The sequence below is a fragment of the Diospyros lotus genome, chromosome 9 (assembly GCF_014633365.1).
Source record: "Diospyros lotus cultivar Yz01 chromosome 9, ASM1463336v1, whole genome shotgun sequence".
Classification (NCBI taxonomy): Eukaryota; Viridiplantae; Streptophyta; class Magnoliopsida; order Ericales; family Ebenaceae; genus Diospyros; species Diospyros lotus.
This window is the reverse complement of record NC_068346.1, coordinates 33,942,965-33,952,999: the sequence shown is the minus strand read 5'-3', so window position 1 is coordinate 33,952,999 and position 10,035 is coordinate 33,942,965.

Here is a 10,035-nt window from a genome sequence, read left to right as displayed (position 1 = left end):
GGGTGAGAGCAAGATAGAGTAGTGAGAGGAAAGAGAGGTAGCGAGAGGCGATGTGGAGGTGCAAGAGCGAGGGAGAAGCCAAGAGTGATGGAGTGAAAGAGGTAGGGCAACAAGCGAATCAATGAGAGGCAGGGGATTTGGGGGTTGGTGAGCAGGCCGCAGGCGGCGACGACAGCAGCAAAGATGTAAATGGTTGTGACGGACGCTGTAGGCGACAGAACAAACAAACAAGCATAAAGATAAACAAAAATGAGCAACGAATAACTGTGAAACCCTAACAAGAACGATCACAAAGACAAAAAAAAATGAAAAAAAATGCAAACGAAATGGAGTTCACTGTGAAGTTGAATGAGGGAGACTCGAGACATGTGGGTTCGATTGGCTGCACGACGGAGATGCGACGACTACCGAGGGAGATACTAGAGGTGGAGACGAATGAGGAGATCTCGGAGATGAAGAGATTTGAGGGAGATGGCTGCTTTCATGGTGAAAATCCGGTTAGATTCAAGATCGAACTATTGGATTTCGAAGAAATTGGTGATTTATAGTAGTGTTTTTGGAAGAGAGAGAGAGAAATTAAAACAAATAAGGGTTTTGAAATAGGGAGGTCGACAGTTGCGCCAAACAGGGGTCTTCCTTTGAAGTTGGAGAGGTCGACCTTTTTTTTTTTTTTTTTTTTTTTTTTTACAAAAACGAAATTTGCATAAAAAATGCGCTCTTCACATCCATTTGATATAACAAGAAATTCATGTAAGAGGCAAAGGCTAAAGCATCCTAATTGCTTATAACCTAGCTACAGGGCTTCTTCTTGGCAGTATCCTTTGATTACAAGGCTTGCCTTGTTTCTTATTATATTTCTATTTTCATCTAATTTATTCTTGAAAACCCACTTGGTTCCAATTATAGATTTATCCTTGGGTCTAGGAACTAATTCCTATACTTCATTTCTTTTGAATTGATCTAATTCTTCTTACATAGCCTTGATCCAAAATTCATCTTCTAAGGCTTTATCTATACAAGTTGGCTCAACTTTAGATATGAATGCTACATTGTTGAAATATTGATGTAATGATGCTTTAGTCCTTACACCTTGACTTGGTTCTTCAATTATTTAATCTATTTGATGATCTTGGATAAATTTATAACTCTTGGGAAGTTTACCTAAATCATCCTTATCTAATGATTTCTCTTGATTTTGTGATAGAGAAGTTGATGGATCATTTATAGATTTTTCTTGAATATTTAGTTTCTCAATCTCCTTGGATGGATCTATTGTTGTCGTCTCCTCTTCATGTTCGATTCTTATATTTGACTTAGGAGTCTCATTGAATTTTACATGCATGGATTCTTTCAAAGTATTTGATTTAATATTGTATATTCTACAAGCCTTACTATTATTTGAATATTCAAGGAAGATTCCTTGGTCACTTTTAGCCTCAAATTTTCCTACATTATCTTTTGTGTTCAAGATAAAATATTTATCCAAAGGCTCTAAAATAGGATACGTTAGGCTTTTTGTCATAGTATAATTTAAATGGTGTTTTCTTGATACCTTGTCTTAGATTAAATCTATTTAGGATATAACATGCGGTATTGACCGCTTTGGTCCAAAAATATGTTTGCAAATTATTCTTCAAAAGCATGGTTCTAGCCATCTCTTGAAGAGTCTTATTTCTCTTTTCAACAACACTATCTTATTGTGGGGGTTCTAGGTGTGGAGAATTGGTGAAGAATACCATTTGTTTCATAAAACTCCATAAAATGTCTATTCTCAAATTTTCCACTATGATTGTTTCTAATAGCGATAATTCTATCATCTTGCTCTCCTTCAACTCTTTTAACTAGTTTGACAAAAATTTGAAAAGCTTCATCCTTTGATGCTAAGAACATAACCCATGTAAACTTAGAAAAGTCATCTACTACAACATAATCATAAATTTTTCACTGTAACTTTTAGTTTGAGTGGGTCCAAATAAGTCCATGTGCAAGAGTTTTAAAGGTTTACTAGTTGATATTTTACTCTTAAATTTAAAGGAAGCTCTAGTTTGATTTCCTTGGTAACAAACATTATAAGATATTTCTTCATTGAACTTTATCTTAGGGAGACTTATAACTAAATCTTTATTAGCTATTTTTCTGAGTAAGTCTTGATTAACATAACCTAATATTTTATGCCATAAGGGAATATCCCCATTCTTTACTATTAGGCATTATTTCTAGAAAGTGACATACCTTCTTTCTTTGGGAGTAAGATCTATAGATCTCTCCCACTAATCATGTGCGGTGAGTATTCACTATCCATATACAATTTGTTTTCCATTGTGGTCCTCACACATATCTACATATTTAATAAGATCACTTTTTAGGTTTGGGTACCCATCTATAAACGAATCCCTTTAATCTTTTTTCATTAATATCAAATGATTTAACTATTCTTGATCTATGTGGATAAGGAGTAACATTTAAAATTTTGTGATCTAAATCATTCATCATTTGTATTACCCCTTTGGTTATCCACATTTGCACTATATTACTTTTCTTAGGTTGAAGTCTCCATTTAGGTTGTTTCCATTATCTCTTAGGTGTTTTGTACCTTGGTTTGGGTTTGAATTTTTCTTTAAAATTAATGTGGCTAAACTTTTCTCAATGACTTTCTTTTCTACTAATAATTTATCATTTTAAGTTTTTAATATTTTATTTTCTTCTTCAAGATTAATTAATTGATCTTTTAATTTATTTTCATTCTCTTTCTCAAGTTCTTGTGATTTTTCTTTTAAGTTCTTTATTTCACTCTTTAATTTTTCATTTTCTTCTTTATGATTTTTTTTTTGATTATTTTTACTTCTTTCTTAATAGATATATATTTTATATATAGTTCTTCGTATGTTTTTTTTGTAATTCTTCTAACTCTATGTTATCTTTTTTTTCTTCATTTTCTTCTATAGTCATAAAGCATTTATCTTCATTTACTCTTAGAGCCGAAATTTTCTTATCTTTCTTATCCTTCATGTCTTCATTCATTTTACTTAATATTAATTCATGAGTTATAAGTGTTCCTATTATTTCTTTTAAATTCTTAGTTTGAGAAATAACAGTCACTAAAGGCTGTTAATCTACTGTTAGATATCTAAGAATTTTCTTAATTTGATCTTCTTCTGAAATTATTTTTCCTAGTATCTTAAGATTGTTTATAATCTTTTGGAATCTACCATTCATATCACAAATATTTTTACTTTGAAGTAATTTAAATCTTTCAATTGGGACATTAGGAGATTAATTTTAGTATCTTTTACTTGATCAGTACCTTTATATATTATTTTTAATTTTCTCCAAATTTCATGTGATGTAGAACAAACAGATAATTTTTCATATTCATTAAAAATGATTGAAGAAAAAATTATGTATTTAGCTTTATGATCCATTTGGTATTTTTTAATATCTTCTTCAGTCCATTTATTTTCTTTAGTTAAAGTTGTGACAAAACCATCTCTAACTATGTTCCACAAATAATAATCTATTGAAAATAAATATGACTCAATTTTCATCTTCTAATAAATAAAATTTGTGCCATCAAAGAATAGTGGTCTAGACGGTGAGGGTCCTTCAACTATGATTTGGTTAGTAAATGATGCCATCTAGATCTATTTTAAGTTGAGGTATAAAATAAGGATTCAACTATTTTAAAAGCTTACTTTGATACCAATTGTTGGTCTTTTAAGGTATGGCTATTCAAGAGAGAGTGAATTGAGTAATTAAATTTTTTTCCCTTTTAATAAATATTATTGATCGATAATTATTTAAGAATATATATTTGATAAATATAAGAAATTATATTTGAGATTAATAATTAATACAAGCCACAAAATATAACAAAAATAAATAATATGAGGCAACAATTTATAGCAGTTTGGTGTTTTCACACACACCTAATCCACTCTCCCAAGGTCTAACCACCATTTGGGTTCCACTAAATCAAAATAACTAAGGTTTTCATACTAGTTCACCTTGAAAACTAGATACACACCTAGATTATAATAGGTTTTAGGCAACCACTACACCAAGCTTTTCTTTCTAGCTTACCTTGAAAACTAGATTCACCTAGATTTTAATAGTTCTAGGAAACCTATACAATCCACAATGGTAATTTAAATGTTACAAATAATTTGTCCACACTTGGACACAAATAAACAATTAAGAACAAATTATACAAGACAATAATATTTAAATAAATAAATAAATTTATAATCTCAAATAGAGAAGTTCGGATTTATCGTAGAAGATTTGAAGAACTTTTCTCCTCTTGCCTTGTGACTCTTCAATGGATGTGCAATAATACTTCAAGAGTCTCAGATTGTTTGGATGCTTTGTTTGAGAGTATTTAAGAGCTTTTGGATACTTTGGATATACAATGGAAGTACTTGGATACTCAAAAAATGAGTTTGATGGGTATTTATAGGCATTTTAAGCACTTTTCCAACGGTAAAAAATTTGACCGTTATAATTAGAAAAGTTTAGTATAGTGTAAATTTAATATGTGCACACATGTGACTAAAGAAGCTTGTAGATTAGCTAGCAAGGGAAGGCAAGGACTAAGTTGAGGTTTTGGGTTCAAATCCAAGCCCATACACCTAGTTGTTAAAATATTTTTTAAGATACATATGCTATAAAAATATTATATAAATTAATCTAAAATATATTTAGAAAATATTTTTAATAGAAAATAATATTTTTGATATTACATATGATATATAAAAAATATTTAATAAATTAATATTAGAAATATATTTAAAAAAATAGTTTTAATAGAAAATAATATTTTTGATGATGCATATGTATGAAAATATTTTATAAAAAAATATTTTATAAATTAATAAAAAATAATTCAATATTATAAGTGTTATGGGTAATTTCTAAACCACCTCTTACAGACCTGACTCGACTGAGCAGACCGGCCCAATCTCTCAAAGCCCAATGGGCCTAAAGCCGAGGACGTCTCAGCAAGGTCGCATATCTCTAAAACCCGATCTCAGACCGCGAGAGTAAGTGAGCTCCCAGCAATACCTTTAGCTCGCAGGCCGAACCAATTAGCTCATAAAACAAAAAGATCACGTAATAATCGAAGGCAATATTCACTCACTACAAAAAATCTTATGTTTAGTGACGAAAAATTCTATCACTAAACCTTAAAAATCTATCGCTAAATAGTTTAGTGACAGATTTAGCGACGAGCCAATTTTCGACGCTAAACTTGGCGTTGCTAAATTTTAGCTACAAGTTTTGCAATGGGTAATTTTTTGCGACGGAATCAATGGGGGAATCCCGTCGCTGATTAGCGACGGACAACCCCCGTCACTAATTAGCGACGGGGGAATCTTGTCGCTGAATTTAGCCTTGGCTGCAAAATGGCCAGCCTCTACACACGCGTCAGCCCTCTCTTTGCTTGCCACGTGGTCGTACAGGTATTATTTCTAAGCAATAATCCTTCAGCTGCCTGCCCCTTGAATCGAAACCCCATTCACTTGGGAGGAAGTCACGCGCGTGAACCAACCCATCTGGAAGACTCATTGATTATTAATTTGCATAAAATATATTTGTAGTATTTCTTCCAAACTTTTCAATATCACATTTACACTCCAAAATTTTCTAAACTTATTTAATTAATATTAATTTTATTATTTATTAATTTTATTTCATTACTAATTCAAATAGAAATTTATAAATTATTATATTAGCAACAAAACGTTTTGTTCTTATTTTGAAATTAATTGGAATTTCTATAAACTTTACATTTAACTATGAAAACTATGTGGGGAAGCTCATAGTTTAAAATTTTTTAAACTAATTAATTGAATTAAATTAATTAATTAAAAAATAAATTATTTGAATTCAATTAAATTAAATGAGTTAATTAATAAATTTAAAATAAAAAGAAGAGATAAATTAAAAAGATGGATATCCACTAAAGGACAACATATTATTCAATTACGTACTTTTATGTTTTTTTTGTAAAGTCACTTAAATTTTTTGTTATTTAATTACACTTCTTTATTTGTATTTTTAAGTTAATTTAATTTTTATATCTTTATTTTGTAATCAATTTAGCCCATTTACTTTGATGTAATCAAAGATAAATGTAATAAAAAAAAATTAAAAATTAAAGATAAATACAAGTTCATAGATGTAATCAAAATAATAAAAAAAAATAAGTTATCGTAAAAAAATAAAGTATATTTGATTAAATTGAGTCAAAAATATAAATTTAGTTGCTAAAATGTGAAATTAAAGTATGAATTTCGCATTAAAATTTTAGACCCGTCGCTAAAATTTAAAATTTAAATTCTTGAGTAAATCAAATCCCTGATAATGCAGAATCTACTACCGATTTTGTGGAGCTAATAAGGACATATCATCCCCGTAATATTATATTTCTATATTATAAGTCATTCAAATTGTAAACACCTCACTCTATAAATAGGGGTCGAAAACCATTATATAGGGATGATCAATTACATACTGTTACTCTGCCGAAATTATCAAAGAACAGTCGTGGACTAGGCATCATTTTGGCCGAATCACATAAAAATTCTCTTACATATCGTTTGTTATTTGTGTTGTCCATTTCTTCTCTTTGTATTCGTGTTTATTTTATCAGTGCTGGCCGAAGAATCACGATCGACCAAATTTGAACGCCGACAATGATTAATATATTTAAGAAAAATACTCTTTTTGTTAATTACAAAAAATAATATAATTTGTATATTAAAATTTTTTTTTTATTAATCATCAAAACTTAATTAATATGAGCAAATTGGCTCAATATATATTAATTATTACCTTAACGATAAAATAATTAGGCCTAAGTCTAAAATATGTCCAAGAAAAAGAACCCCAAAAAAATAGACCTTGAAAACTTTCTTGACAAAATAATTCCCAAGGGAATCTCTTTGGGGACTTTTTCGAAAGCCTCTTCCAAGTCTTAGAGATACAATTTTTAGGGGGGGAGGATTCTTCAGATTATGGCCCGTCAAAAATGAATCAATTCACCTCCAATATCTTTGTCTAAAGATCAGACATAAATAACTTCGAAAGACACGAATGCTCTTTCACCTGTCAGTGTTAATCTTTATAAATAGGGAGTCATCCATCCAATCAATGTATGCAAGAACTTTTATTATTATACTTCGACGACAACAATATTAATTATCACCTTAATTATCATTGGAGCACTAACATAATAGTTAAAAGCATTTTTTTAATAAATAACTAAACACGGTTAACAATATTGATAATCCAACTTTTTAGTTTTGAATTTTGAATTCATTTTTAGTTTTGTGTTTAGAATGTCTGTTTTAAGATTGATAAAAATGCATTCCTTTTATCTATAGAGTTTTTCTCATTTTAAAAATTTTGAATGTGTTTGTAATGAAAATAGCCAAAATAATTTTTTGTTGTTTTGAATTTTATTTACAAAATTTTTTCTTGATTTCGAAAATATATGAAAATAAACACATTTTCACTATTTTGAAAAACAAAAAATTGAAAATGGTTTGAAAATAACAAAGAGAATAAGGCCTAAATGATTTGGTCAGTTATTTTAAAAGATGAAAAATAAAAATAAAAAATTATGAAAATAAAGGTCCTAAATTAAGGAAACAAATAAAAGTCTTCCCAAATTACATTTGCCATTAATTACTTTGAATCGACAGAAGAAAATAATATTTCAAAATCAGGCTGCAAAAGGTGTTTCCCTTGTGCAACCACCATCTTCAAAGGTGTTTGGCTAAGCGATTTGACTGCTTATAAGTTATCGGTGAAGGTTAAACGTTATATAACTTATTTACTTACACCTTTGTTAAAAATTAAATACTGTCAAGCCTAAACGTTATCCATAACTTATTTAGTTGATAAAGTATTTTACAATTTTTCCATCCAACAACTATTATCGCTGCCCCTCCATCTTCTTCTTATCGTTGCCCTATCTTTATCGTCGTTGCCTCAATTTCCATCCATCACCTCCATCATTGCCTTTTCCATCTTCGTCTATCGTCATCGTTGATTCCATCTCTATTGCGGTCACTGCCTTTATTGTCGACTTCTCTATCCCTTGCCCTTTTCTATGTATATATATATATATATATATATTTTAATATATATATTTAATATCTTATGAATTAAACTTAAATTTAAATATAAAATATTATATTAATATATTTTTTAATAATTATATATAATTTATCAACATCTAATGTTAAAAATTTTATAAGTTGGACATTAATTTATAATTTATTTTTATTAAAAATTAGTATTTTATGAATTTTATTTTTATTCAGCAACATAACTATTTTAGTCTTTTTGTTAAGTTTCGATAATTTATCAATTTTTTAAATCAAACACATAATTATATAAATAATAGTTTAAAATATATTTATCCAAATATGTTATCAACTTAAACGTTAGGCAATTTTAAAGTTTTACATAATTTTTAAGTAGAAAGGCTTAAAAACTATCTTAAAAAATGGTAAGCCAAACACTCTTGAAGTTGGAGAAGGCCTTAAGATCAGGCAACTGGAAATACCCCTTCTCCAGTGGCAAACTCTGCTGCTTGATGTTTCTCAACTTCTTTCTCAATTGGAAATACCCATTAAGCATAGATATTGATCGACTCTTTGAACATCAACTACTGAGTTTTACTCATTGGACAACATCAAACAATAATCACTCAAACAACTAAACAATTCCCAAGCAATGACATTTCAATTCTCGACACTATCAATCATTGCATCAACCAACTAATATTCTTCAAGTGATAACATATGGATTATGGACACCATGAAATGCTACCACAGTCAAGGCATTGGGCATTGTCTAGTGCTATAACAAATTTGGATTGATTGCTATGGTGAATATGGTGGTGTATGTTGTGTTATTTGTATAACTTGACGATAAAGAAAGGAATTGAGAATATAAGGGAATTGATCCAATTAGTTAGAACAAAGTGATTTCATTAGTCAAGGTATATTGAGGAAACCACTCGAAGATGTTATGTGAAAGCGTGGAAAGGAGATCAGAATGAATCATCGTCATTTATTTGATGTAATGATGACCAAATAGTGTATCTTTCTATCCATAAATGAAGTGCAAGTTTCCTAAGTTTTAAATGGCATGGTTAAAGAATATTTTGAGGATGAAATTTCTTTAACAGGTATTACATTTAATATTTGAGAATTTTAGAAAAATTTTGAATAATTAACTAAAATTAGACACGAATGGGACTTAGAGATAGTTTAGTAAATTATCAAGTCTTGAAGGGAATTCAAAAGAACGAAAACATGAATTTATAAAGAATTTGGGCCTACATGTAATTTACTAAAATTGCATACCTTGGCCATTTTAAGAAGTTGGGAAGCTAGTTTTGAACTCAAACACCAGTGTTTAATGTCATTAATGCATATATGGTCATATCATTATTTTTATGACTCAATGGATAAATGAGGGTATGTTATTTGTCGTTTAATAATTGACATTTTACCCTTAACTAAATGGCATAGATTTAATTAATAAATAATAAATGACTATTATGATTTTGTTTGTGATAAGGGTGAGTTTATCATCAAATCATATGTTTGACCACGTGCATGCATAAAATTTTGATTATGTTATAATTGGTTCATTACGTATGTTAAGTATATTCAACAGAGAATAAAATAATTTCTAATAATGTTTTATTTATTTTTTATGTTTAGATTTACTTTTTGTTACACTATTAAGTGTGATCTTTAAGTTGTTGAACACTTTGATACATGGGATGTAATAAATTTAAGTTTATTTCTTAATTGAATGTTTAGTCTTTTTTATCACATCTCAATTAGGTTTGATTTAGCTTAAATTTCATACAAAAACCTAATTAGTCGGCTCGATCTTATTAGTATAACAAGTGCACTTTATTTTCAGATAAATACATTTATTACACATTATTTTCAATTTTTTAACAATCTTATTGATTGATTAAATATCTATATAAGATTATTCAAAAAT